Source organism: Lacerta agilis, chromosome 3 (assembly GCF_009819535.1).
Source record: "Lacerta agilis isolate rLacAgi1 chromosome 3, rLacAgi1.pri, whole genome shotgun sequence".
NCBI classification, from domain to species: domain Eukaryota; kingdom Metazoa; phylum Chordata; class Lepidosauria; order Squamata; family Lacertidae; genus Lacerta; species Lacerta agilis.
In genome coordinates, this window is record NC_046314.1 from 27687687 (window position 1) to 27700585 (window position 12899).

The following is a 12899-nucleotide window of genomic DNA, read 5'->3' on the forward strand; positions in this document are numbered from 1 at the left end:
ACCATGCCAGAACTCACCATGAACACCTCCCCCTAGTTCTCTTCGAATGGCAATGACGCCCACCTGAGAGGTTCTGGAACTGAGTTCCGGCTGGGGGGGGGGGGAGCCCTGCTTGCACCTAACCTTTAGGAAAGAGTGGATAGCTGCCACCACAATGATGCATCGAAGCAAACTTGTGCAGCTTCAGTGAGAAGGAGTGTATCAGAGTACTTACAGTGAAGAGTGCCATTTGGACACCCAAGCCAAGCCCTCTAATCTGCATGGTGAGAAGCACTATCAAAGCTTGCAAGATTTTTATTTTTAATTTTGTATAGATGGTACTTCTCACCATCAAAGCTTGCAAGATTTTTATTTTTTATTTTATTTTTGTATAGATGGTTCTGTTAGGATTTTAAGTAGCCTAAGCTGCTACAGCTTGCTATTATGATTTGTGGAAATCACATGAGTGACTGAGAGAGAGTGTGGGAACTGAAGACTGTCTTATCTCTTCCGTCTAAGTGTTGTTATTGTAAGTTTTTGTTTCACTTCTGCTGTGTCGCAGTTTGCTTCTTGTTCTGCCAGAGCTCGGAGAACACAGACGTGATTATGGAGTCTCTGTACATTGACTGAAAATAAACATAGTTTAGTTCTATGGATGTTTCCTTCTTCTTGCTGTGTGATGCTAGAAGATTGTGTGTTCTTCTCATAAGAGAAGGGTCGCATATTTTAGGCACTCTGGACTGAAGGCACATGCCAGCCAGAGAGAGCCATCAGAAAGACACTCAGGGGTCTTGGAGTTCGCTGTCCCAAGAGAGCGACATTTCCAACAGGTACTTCTCACCATGCACATTAGAGGGATGTTAATGCTGGCTATATACTTAAGGCAATGTGCCACTGAAAAGCAACTTCATAGCTGCATGGATACTGGGGCCCTCTGCATATACTGAAAGCCACAGACTGAGAGTCATGTTGTCCTAAGTTCCATTGATCCCCATAGCATGCATTTTAAAGTAGGTGCGAATAAGGCCAGAACCTGAACCAGGGGCTATCCATAACGCCATACATTTCATAAATCACCAGGTATATCGCTGTGATCAATTCCCTGAAATTCCACCAAGTATCAAAGGAGGAGTGAGGAGGGCTTGAAAGGAAGTGAGAATGACTGTGGCGTTGCCCCGTGGAAGAGGCAAAAAAGCTGTCTATTAATAGATGTTTGGCAGACATGCTGTACCAATATTTCATGAGGCTGCAGAAGCGATGCCGGATCAAGTTTCTAGTTCAATTCCAATGATGGTAATAGGTCAGAAGGGGTGGGGGTGGGGTGAGCTATTTATCTTAGATATTTCACATCACTCAACAATTCCAAGCAAAATAATAGTCTTGCAGCCCAATTCTATGCATGTTTACTCAGAAGCAATTCTCACAGAGTTCAGTGAGCCGTCATTCCAAGAGAAATCAGTAATAGGTGGAAATGAGTGAGCTCATCAGGAAAAATCTAAGGTGGAGGCACATAGGTAAGAGTGTTAGTGACAGAAAGTGTCACATGAGGTTTAATCCCCCTTGATTGTGCACCCCTGGGTAAAAGTGCACAAAAATGTAACATTAAAGTGTAATCCTATGCATGTCTATTCAGAAGTAAGTCCCATGGAGTCCAGTGGAACTCATTTCCAAGTAAAGGTGCACATGATCGTTCTCTTAATGTTTTGTGTAGAATATACAAAATGTTGGCACCAAAGTCAAAGCCCTAAGAAGTATGCACGGGTCTACATGTTGTCTCCAGCACTGTCCCTGCAGGAGTTAATGGTCACGTGCAAAAACACCACTAATTTCATTCTGTAGTTGGTTCTTACGGTTCCTTTAAAGCAGTAGTGGCCAAACTTGGCCCTCCAGCTGGTTTTGGGACTACAACTCCCATCATCCTTGGTTAACAGGACCAGTGGTCAGGGATGATGGGAATTGTAGTCCCAAAACAGCTGGAGGGCCAAGTTTGACCACTACTGCTTTAAAGGCTTTGCTCTCAGGAACCATCCAGGAGGGAATGCACCCATAACACATCACATGTGCCCCTTGCCCAGTGGAGGAGGAAGCCTCTCGGGCACCTGGGGTGAACTGACCATAGGGGTGGGGTGAACCACCCATAGGGGCGGGGTGGGGCATGCGGCACTCACAGGGACAGGGTGCGCGGTGCCCATAGAGATGGGATGGAGCACACGGCGTCCATAGGGACAAGACGGGGTGCATGGCACCCATAGGGATGGGACAGGGCACGGAGCGCCCATAGGGATGGGGCACACCGCGGGGCCTCAGCTGCCCTACAGCTGGGGGGGGGAGGCACCGAGCCGACAATGTGGAGCCTGCGGGCACAGAAGACGCACACTGGGCGCACTGCAGGCCCTGCGGTGAGTGCCGCCCGCCCTTGGCAAAATTGGGCTTGTGCCTTTTCCCAAGTGTTTACCACTGGGAAGTCTAATTTTATCTTCCAGGCTCAGATAATATGTTGCTAACGGAAGACTGGTGCACTGAAATTCACTTAAGAGGGGCCTGCATCATGCATGCTCCACCCAGCTGAAAGCAACCCACTGCCAGCTGTCTGTGGAAGTCCACCATTGACAAACTTGCTGTTTTTGTTGGCTGAGTTGGACTTAAAAAACAAAGAGGTTGCCAAGATCATATCTGGCCCAATACAGGCGTCAGACTAGTGTGGGTCATAACTTGTGTAGGCCTGCCTTAAGAGGACTTCTGTTCAGGGTTACCTCAGGGGTTCCCAACCTCTTTGGGCCAGTGGGTACATTTGAAAATGGAATAAACTGTTGTTGGCACCACACACATCCTGCAATTTCTTTTATTGGCAAAAAGCCTAATTTCAGCAGGTTGCCAGGGAAGGCCTTTGTGGATTCATGTGGGTCCACAGGCATGGTGTTGGGAATCCCTGGCTCAAAATATATGGTTGGCCTAGGTGAAAATGTATTTTGCTGCTCTCTTCATACTTCGTACGGAGTTGTGAGTGTACTGTGTCCCCTCACTAAAGGTGTTGCAGTCAGGAACAGCTTTAGTGAGGAATCATAGTATACTCATAAACCCAAATATGCAAAGATATGCTCAATATGCACCTCACTTAAGATGTTCTTGACTGCAGCCTTTACTTTTAAGTGTCTAGATTGTGGGAAGGTGGCTCTAGTTGGGAATTGTGTATGTTCATGTGTTTGTGTGTGTAGACACTCTTTCCCCTTTTGTCCCAAGATTCTGGAGCAGTGTGTGGGCACACCCCCCCTTCACGTTTCCCCCAGAAAAATCAGTAGCTCGTAAATTCTGACGCCTCAGACAACCATCAGCACTGCATATTAGACTGGGCTGGCCCTGTTTCTTCTGATAAATGTTGAGGCATCAGTGGGTCATTTTGTCTCCCTGAAGAGATTCTGTCTATTTTTAGCTACTGAGAAAAACAATTGTAAATGCTTGATAAAACCCGAGTGCTTTTTTTTTTTTAAAGTACTTGACCTTAGGAAAGAAAAAAAGATTAGTTCACTCTCCTTGTAACCAGACCTACCCGATGCCAGTATGTCACCTGACTGCTTCTCTGACTCACTGCAAGGGGACTAACTGTACATTTAAGGCATTATCACTCAGGATCAAGTGGACTTCTCAGTTTAATTGCTTTATGACTCTCGGGTGTCATGTTACATGCATGGATGACTCCCCAACCCTTCATGCCTTAGACAGCTCTGCAGTTGGCTAGTAAAACTGCTGATTAAGATTTCCCAATCTCAAAGCGGCTCTCTTAAGGTCAGATTCCCCCTTGGCCTTGTTAGCCGGATAGGAGAGCTGAAAACAATGCTAATACGTATATTTCACATCCGGCAACCAATGCAGCTCTTTGGTTTCAGATAGTACATGGGTAAAGGTAAAGGGACCCCTGACCATTAGGTCCAGTCGTGTCCGACTCTGGGGTTGCGGCTCTCGTCTCGCATTACTGGTCGTGGGAGCCGGTGTACAGCTTCCGGGTCTTAATGGCCAGCATGACTAAGCCGCTTCTGGTGAACCAGAGCAGTGCACGGAAAATGCTGTTTACCTTCCCGCTGGAGTGGTACCTATTTATCTACTTGCACTTTGACATGCTTTTGAACTGCTAGGTGGGCAGGAGCTGGGACCGAGCAACGGGAGCTCACCCCGTCGCGGGGATTTGAACCGCCGACCTTCTGATCGGCAAGCCCTAGGCTCTGTGGTTTAACCCACAGCACCACCCGTCTACATACATGGGTGGACAAGTCTAAAAAGCCTGGGGCGCAAATGATCACAACCATCTAGAGACTATGGCAGGCTCATTTACCAGAAGTAATGTGTTTTGCATTAACTCAAGAAATGTGTATTCACTTCTGACCAAACTAAGCCTTCTGATGTAGATCTTGCAGTTATCTTTAATCTGAAGGATGAGTTGAGTGCACTCACTCCTGACGTGATATCCTGTTCGCTAAAACCTTTGCTACTTTTGTTGGCACCTGCTACTTTTGTTGTTAGTTGTAACATGATGACAGATGACCACCCCTCCCCCTGGATCTCATGAAAGAGAAGGTAAGAATAGGTGCGGGTTGATGACAATTTAGAACGAGTTGAGGTTGACAATATGTGTCGACTTGGCAATTTAGAAGGAGGTTGAGACTGACAATATGTGTCGACTCTTTCGCAGGCCAAAACATACCCAGCTCCTTTTACTTACTTCTGAATTCAAAATTCAGACTCATTCCCCCTTCCCCACCAAACTGGGATGTTGTAGGAGTAAAACTCCCAACTGCTCTGATCATGGACCATGCTGGCTGGCAGGGGCGTAGGAAAGGGGGGGGGCACAAATTATCAAGGAACAATTACTGCCCTACTAGGGCGGTTCATAAAAAAACTTTTTTTTTGAAAATGCCTGCTCCAAAGGTCTTATCTTACTACATTAGGGATGATATAGCTATATATGAAATTTCATGCATATCAGTTAATATCTTGACCATCCTCCACGAAAATAACTGTTTACTTGGCCATTTTCCTATGTCGTGAAGGCTGAAATTTCAATTCAGTGGAGCAGGGTAAACCCCACATTCTGTCACTAGGTGCTGCTCTTTCAGTATTTTGTCTGGAGCCTAACAGTGTTTGGTAATGCCCTTTTCAAGTTCTGACTGAAATTCTCTCTCTCTCTCTCTCTCTCACACACACACACACACACACACAAAGACGTCCCCGAGATACACGTTTCAAAACCAAACTACAAAAATAGTATCAAACCCAGACAATTAAAAGCAGGAAGAGAACCATGCATATCATGTAAATTTGCAGGCGCTTGAGTGGGGCCTCTGTTAATGACAAGATAATATCAGGACCAGGGGCGTAGCAAGGGGGGGCATAGGGAGCGGTCTGCCCCATGTTCCATAATGGAGGGAGTGACAAATTATCAAGGAACAATTACTGCCCTACTAGGGCGGTTCATAAAAAACATTTTTTAAAAAAAAAATGCCTGCTCCAAAGGTCTTATCTTACTATACTAGGGATTATATAAGCTATATATGAAATTTCATGCATATCGGTTAATATCTTGGCCCTCCTCCACCAAAAAAGCTGTTTACTTGGCTGTTTTCCTATGTTGTGAAGGCTGAAATTTCAGTTTAGTGGAGCACTTACTGTTCCCAACCCTAACCCCATGGAAAGCCATCTAATTAGACTTTAATTTGATTTTGAGATGTTTTTAGGAGGTGTTTTAATTATTGTTTGATTTCATACCAATGTTATGTATCTGATGTTAGCTACCCTGAGCACGACTTCGGCCGGGGAGGGCGGGGTATAAATAAAAGTTTTTTATTATTATTACTTGTTATTATTCCTTTGTAAGAAAATATGAAATAACGTAAAACCATTTTTGCGGTGGGGATCAATGGGGGGGGGTGACAAGAAATTTTCTGCACCGGGTACCACCTGACCTTCCTATGTCTCTGGGGGGGGGGTGACAATTTTTTTTTTGCCCCCGGGTACCAATTTACCTTGCTACGCCCCTGATCAGGAATACATTGTCTGATAATAAATGTGAACATATTAGCTATGGAACAATTATAGATGACTGATTGGTTTGCCAGGGAAATTCTGGGCCATCTTTATAGAAAAGAGGAGACTGAGAGGAAATACGATAGCCATCTTCAAATATCTAAAGGGCTGACACATGGCAGCGCCGGATTTAGGGTGGTGTGGGTGGTTCCCCTGCACAGGGCACCGAGTCTAGGGGGTGTAAAATTGAGAAGATCCATAATCTAGAAGACTCATTTGGGGGGAACAATATTACAAAAGATGACTGAAGTCCGCCTTGTACACGGAAGTTGAAGCAAGCTTGTTTTCTCCTCCCCTGGAGGAGCCCAAACCACTATTTTCTCTTCCTCTGAAGCCCCAAACCAATGGCTTCAAATTACAAGAAAGGAGATTTCAATTTAACGCGAGGAAGAACTTTCTGATGGTAAGGTTTGACAGTGGAATGGGCTCCCTTGTAAGGTGGTGGACTCTCCTTCCTCAGAGATTTTTAAGCAGAGGCTGGACAGCCACCTGCCATGAATGCTTCAGTTGCGATTCCTGCATTGCAGGGGGTTGGACTTGATGACCCTCGAGGTCCCTTCCAACTCTACAATTCTATTTTTTTTTAAAATAAATCTTTATTGAGAATTATAACATTCATACATTAAAAACAATACACAACAAAACAAACATACACACACACATAACCATAATACATCAAAAAGAAAATTGAACAAAACAAATCATACATATTCATTCATTCATTCATTCATGCTATCTATTAACAAAATATCAAAATTCACTACTTAAATAACTAAATCATAACCGATTCAAGTTAATCATAAATCATAATACCTAGTTGTAAACTTGACTTAGGCTTCCGCCTGCCCTCCTCCTGGGTTGCTTAATATACTCGTTGCTGCGTTTTCCAATCATTTAACTAAAATTCATGTGAATTTATCAACTTTTTATCTTTCCTTCCCTTTTTTACCAATACAGAATATTAGAAATGGATCCAAGTTTTTATATTCGGGCACTGGTTTTTCATATATATTCCAAATTTCTCCCATCTTTGATTAAATTTTTGATCACTACCACCTCTTACACCTGTTAAAATCCATAAGATGTATAAAACCAAAGATAATTTATGTTGGAGATGTGGGAAAGAAACAGGGACGTTCATTCATATGTGGTGGCACTGCGGTAAAATTAAAAAAAATTGGACACAATTTTTTGAAGAAATCAAGAAGATTTTGAAATATAACATTAAAAGAAATCCGGAAGCCTTTTTAATAGGTATATTAGATGATGGAGTAAAAAAGGAAGATGGAAATTTGTTTTTGTATGCAGTAGCGGCTGCAAGAATTTTGATTGCATCTTACTGGAAGACACAAGAAGTACCTAGTATACAGGAATGGCAAGAAAAATTATTCAGCTTCCTGGATTTGGCAAAATTAACAGAAGTGATAAGAGGTGGTAGTAATCTACAATTCTATTTTTCTATTCTATGTGCTGACCAGGAGAAAAAAGGCCTGCCGAGTTCAGTGGAACACACTTGAGTTCAATGGAACTGATTTCAATGGGGTGCAGCCTGAAAGTTCCTTTATCTTGCCTTCTGATGTTTGCTTTCCTTAACACAGTTTGCCTCTCTGCTTGGATTGTTATGTATTAACTTTCTCCTGGCCTGGAGTGGTTTTGAAAACCTATTTGCATCAGAGAGGCAAGGCAGCCAGTCAGCATATCTGTGTAAGGGGGCATGGAATAATGAAGTATGTAACTGCAGTTGGCAGCGGCCACTCAGTGGGTTGTGTTATTTTGTTTTAAACAAGCCAGCAAAGTTGTGGTGTGCTTTGATTGGCCCGGATGAGCCACCTCCCACTTCTCAGAAGCAGTTCGGAACAGATTTCAGATACGTGGAAAGAAATGCAGGATGTGCTTGGTCGTAAACTTGGAATTCTCTTTCTGCTTGAGGAATCAATAGCTAAAGGACAAAGTGCCTAAGATTCCTTTCACATCTTAAAACCTGGCAAACACACACACAAACACTTGTATGACACAACTACAAAGCCCTTTTCTTTGACTGCAGCGCTGCTTCTTTTAATTCCACAAGTTGTTTTGTGCCGACTTCCGTAGCAGCAGGATTGTACCCGCTGTAGTTTCAAACGCTGTTAAAGAAGTCCTTTTCTTTTCATCACCACTGCAGCTCATTTTCATGGTGTCTCTTTTAATCCAGGGCTTGGGGGAATGTGCAAAGCTTGTTTACTTTCTGCATACGAATTTATCAGTTGGTTGCTGTTTTAACCGTTTACTGTCTATTGTGTCTAATTGTTTCTTGACGCGTTGCAATTGTTATAGGAACTTTAAGGTCTTGGATATATAATAAATGTTCATAAGTGTCATAGCTGTCAACCTTTCCCTTTTTTGCAGGAAATTACCTTATTATAGCATTGGGAAATAGCAGGGAGGGTTGACAGCTATGTATATAGCAGTGGGTTGACAGCTATGATAAGTGTACCAAGCAAACACGTACATGAATGTAAAGGCCACATGTCTGAGAGGACAGTCCTGAAACCATTTTGACTCCTAAAACTGACCAAATGTGTCTCTGCAAGGAGGGAGGGGGTGAGGGAACCTTCCCATTGTCTCAGGAATTAAGTGATTACCACCTCAAAGGAATGGCCAGACTACCAGGAAAGGCAATCAGATAAGGCATTATCATATAACCTGGCAGACAGGAGATAATAATAATAATAATAATAATAATAATAATAATAATAATAATAATAATAATTTATTATTTGTACCCCGCCCATCTGGCTGAGCTTCCCCAGCCACTTTGGGCAATAAACAACGCACTCAGATTTCTGCTGTAGACCACCTCTTGTGTGATGTATGTATGATGTATGGAAGGGGTGGTCTTGAGCTCCAGGACAGGGAATTTCAAAATATCTATATAAGGGCAGGCACACCTTTGTTCTAGGTCCTCCCTCGCTCTCCTATGTGTGAGGGGAGTACCCTGTTGCAACAGCTTTAATAAAGATCAGGCTTACTAGCTGCTTTGCTTCTCAATATTCTCTGGTTGGCCTCTGTTATTTTTTTCCTACCGATGGAGAACCTACAAAGGGCAGATTTTGTTTATAACACAACTCACACCGGGCTGGGCCTTTGGTGAAGCGCGGATAATAACTATGCTAAACAAATACAATAAATGCCCCCCCCCCCGATGTTAATTAACAGCTGCAAGCTAATTGCACAGAGGGTTGAGGAGGAAGTAAAGCTAAGGGTGATTTCAGGTGATGCCGATTGCGTGCCCATCCGCAGAGTGTCAACTCCCCCGCCCCCCCGGCGTGCCTAACTGCTGAGTGGTAAAAATGAATGGACACAACAACTGTCTGGGTTTTAATCAGCCACAAAGAAAGCTTTTAGAAAACTGCCTTATATCACTAGCCCAACATGCTCACCATTGTGTATTCTATATTATCTGGAAGCAGCTCTCTAGGGTTTCCTTGCCCTGAAGTCATATTTCTGCCACAATGCATCTACTGCAAGTCAAGGAGAGTCAATGGGATCAATAGGAGGCATCTAAGAAAGGGCTGGGAAATGCTGAGTCATTCAACAATTTTTCCACTTGGGCTTTATTGCACTGGCAGTTCTATAGCGCTGCTGCAGGCCACAGACACTGTCTTTTCAATGACTCCTAAATCCAAGGTCTTCATTACTTGAAATGCATCAAACGTTGTGACATTTGGCTCCTTGGGCAGCCGCTCAGCTGAGCAACTATATTTGTCCCTTCCTTCAGGTTCTTCCCGACTGCTTCCTTAGACATAAAGGATTTTGCAATATGCTAGGCTATACTGTAGGTTTACAGGCTGCATTTCCTATGTGTAATATAGGTGTGTGCAAGTCTGTCTCTGTCAGAGACTCTGACGAAAGTAAAGCCAGACTTAGGTCATCGAGTTTGAGGCTTGATGATGCTCTTGTGGGAACAAGATTGTCTGAGTTCCTTGGAAGGTCTATGAGAGAAGTGATGGGCTTGGGTGGTCCAAAAGGGAGCATGTGCGGCTTTGGGTTTTAACTGGAAAAGCCTTAAAACCAGTTTAGCACTTGGAGTGGTGTCCAGCAACGCTTCCTCTGCATTCTCCTGCTTCTCCAGTGCTTTAGCAGAGTTTCTGTTCAAACTTCAAACTTCTTCTTGCGCAACAGTATGTGTGCCTTTCGTGCCAGCAATTAAACTCCCACAACGTCTGGGTTGTTTCAAAGCAAGTATGCTTTATTACAAGCATATAAATTACAGAGCTTTGCCCAGAGATTGAGAAGACATCTCCGGCCTCTTCAAAAGCGAAAGGAAGACTGACTTGGAAATAAATGGTGTGTCACATAAATCACAAAGACATCGCATACAGCAGATAACCCCGGATGTTGTGACACATCCTCATCCCTGTGGGAGGAGCGAACTGTTGAGCTTCTTTAACCCTCAAAGCTCCAAACATCACAGAGCATAAGAGGCTTGGATGACTTTTGTGCATAATTTGGCAGATATATGGCAATCCAATGCGCTGTGTTCTAGCTGAGGAAGAAATTCAAAGTTGTGTTTAATCCCCATGGTGCCTGAATAGGAGATTCCGCAGGAAACCTGCCTTTCCAAATGATCATCTTAGCATGTTACATAGATTGAGAGAGAGACTGTGCGTGTATGAGAGAGTGAGAGAGATTTGGTTTTAATTTATTTAAATGTGTGAATTGAATGTTATGGATTTGATATCTGATGTGTTGAAATTATAATAAACATCTTAATATGAAATAAACAGAACATGAAGTGATTTGTTAATATTTTTTCCCAGAGGACCCCAATGTCTTCCCTCGCGAGAAAGCTTCAGTTTTGTGGAAATCACACTTCTCAGCACATAACTTCCAAATTATTGTTGCTAATAGAGAAAATGATTAGAAGAATATGAATGGGGGGGGGGGGAAGAGACTGGTTTAGACACAGAACATGGAAGGATGTGAGATGGGCCTTAGTGGAAAAGAACTTTCCATCTTTAGTTCTGGCTCTTTATTCTGAGATTTAACTCATTTCCTCAAATACCTTGAAAAGGCAGCTAAAACCTCAAAACAATTTCAGAGGATAGCACTCCAACATGAAAGTAATTCTGTACAGGAACTATAGGCCGAACTAATATTGCACCTATGATGATGAAATGCTGGGCGCAAGAGAGAAAAAAGATGTCAAAGGCATCATGGGCCAGTCAAGAGAGTCACCCACAGATTGTAAGAAAACCGCATTTAATCTCTATTGGTGGGAGTGGTAGGGTCAAAGTTTGCTAGCAAGTTATGCAAGTTGCTGAAGGAGGTGACCAGACCCACAAAACTGGTTTAGGCTGGTAAGGGGAACTCCAAATTCACACAATGAATTCAGGTTCAAAATACTAAAACTATAATTTGCAGCTTTATCCCTTCAGGGTTAGTGTGGTGAACCTTCTCTGTGCTCCTCCCAATAGTTCTTCAACACCCCCCCCCCCAGTAAGCGTGGAGCATATCTGGAGGGGCCAATAGTTCCCCACACCTGGGAACTGAGTCTTTGGTGCTTCATTCCTCCCTCAGCTGCAGTAGATCCGCTGGCTGTAACCAACTCATCATCCGCAGGGGACTCTAGCACTGCTCTTGTGGTCCTTTACTGGAGACCTTTGAGAGTCACTGTCAAGTAACGTAAGGCTAAGTTGTGCTCAGAAAACTTGCCTAGAGAATGGCCATCTCCATCTGTCCAGAGCTCAAGCAATGGGTGGGGCAATGCTCTTACCTCTGTGATGTTTACAACTTTTTAAACAGGGGCTGAGACTCATTGAATGAAAATACTATTAGGGTCTTTTCAAACTGTTGAAGACTTGTTTAGGTTTTCAGCCTCAGGTCCCTCTTCCTCTCCCACCCTGCTTTTCTTCCTTGTCAGCTTATTCCCATGATACATTCTTTGCCTGACACAATTGCAAAGAAACGTTTACAAGAAAACAGGGAAGATCTAGACAAACATCTCTCCAGCCATAAGCTTCCACAAGGCTTTCATACTCTGCTCATGGCCATATTTACTATCAAGTGCGCATGGGCAGAAACAAATGGCTCACTGTGCTTGTTCCCAGAACAGTACAAGCTGAGTATTGACATTTGAGTGACCAAATTTGAGTGCTTTTTGTTTCGAGTTCCTCCTTGGTGCTGTGATCCCCGGAGTTCCTGTGCCTGTGTTTTCACATCTCAAACCCATTCTTCAAAGCTTGTAAACATGAGCATTGACCTGATGTGAGCTCAGCTGTCAGGCTTGTCTGGCCACAATGTATGTGCCAAAGTCGGATGATACATGTTCCTCTTAGTGTGGAATCTTAAAAAGGGATAGGAACAGGTTTAGCCTGAGTAAAAGCAAGTGAAACAGGAAGAAAGGTCCTGCAGTCCATCTGTGTAAAATTATAGGTGAGGGGTGGGGAACCTCAGGCCCACAAGCTGAATGTGGTCCTCTAGGCAACACCCCTCCTCCAGGCCACATCCCTCTCTGGTCCTGTTTGGTGTTCCAAGGGTTTTTGCCTGGCTGGAATGTGCCCTTGAACTCTGATCGTGCTTCTTGCTTGCATGAATGGAGGATAAAGAGTAGCGTGGGAGAAATGTGTAGGATGTAGAAAAAAAACTAGACTACTATACAAAAGTGGAATTTACACCCCCTTTTGCTACTGGTCCTGACCACTAATGGCTTGTGTCCTGGGGTGGATGCTGCCAGGTTCCCATTCCAAAACACAACAAGGACTCTTACTTGAAAGCAAGGAAGCGATTTCCATTCAGGCTGATGGGGTGAAAATTCCACAGCGAGCACAAGTTCCAGAAGATTCCAAGGAACATGAGCAAAGTAA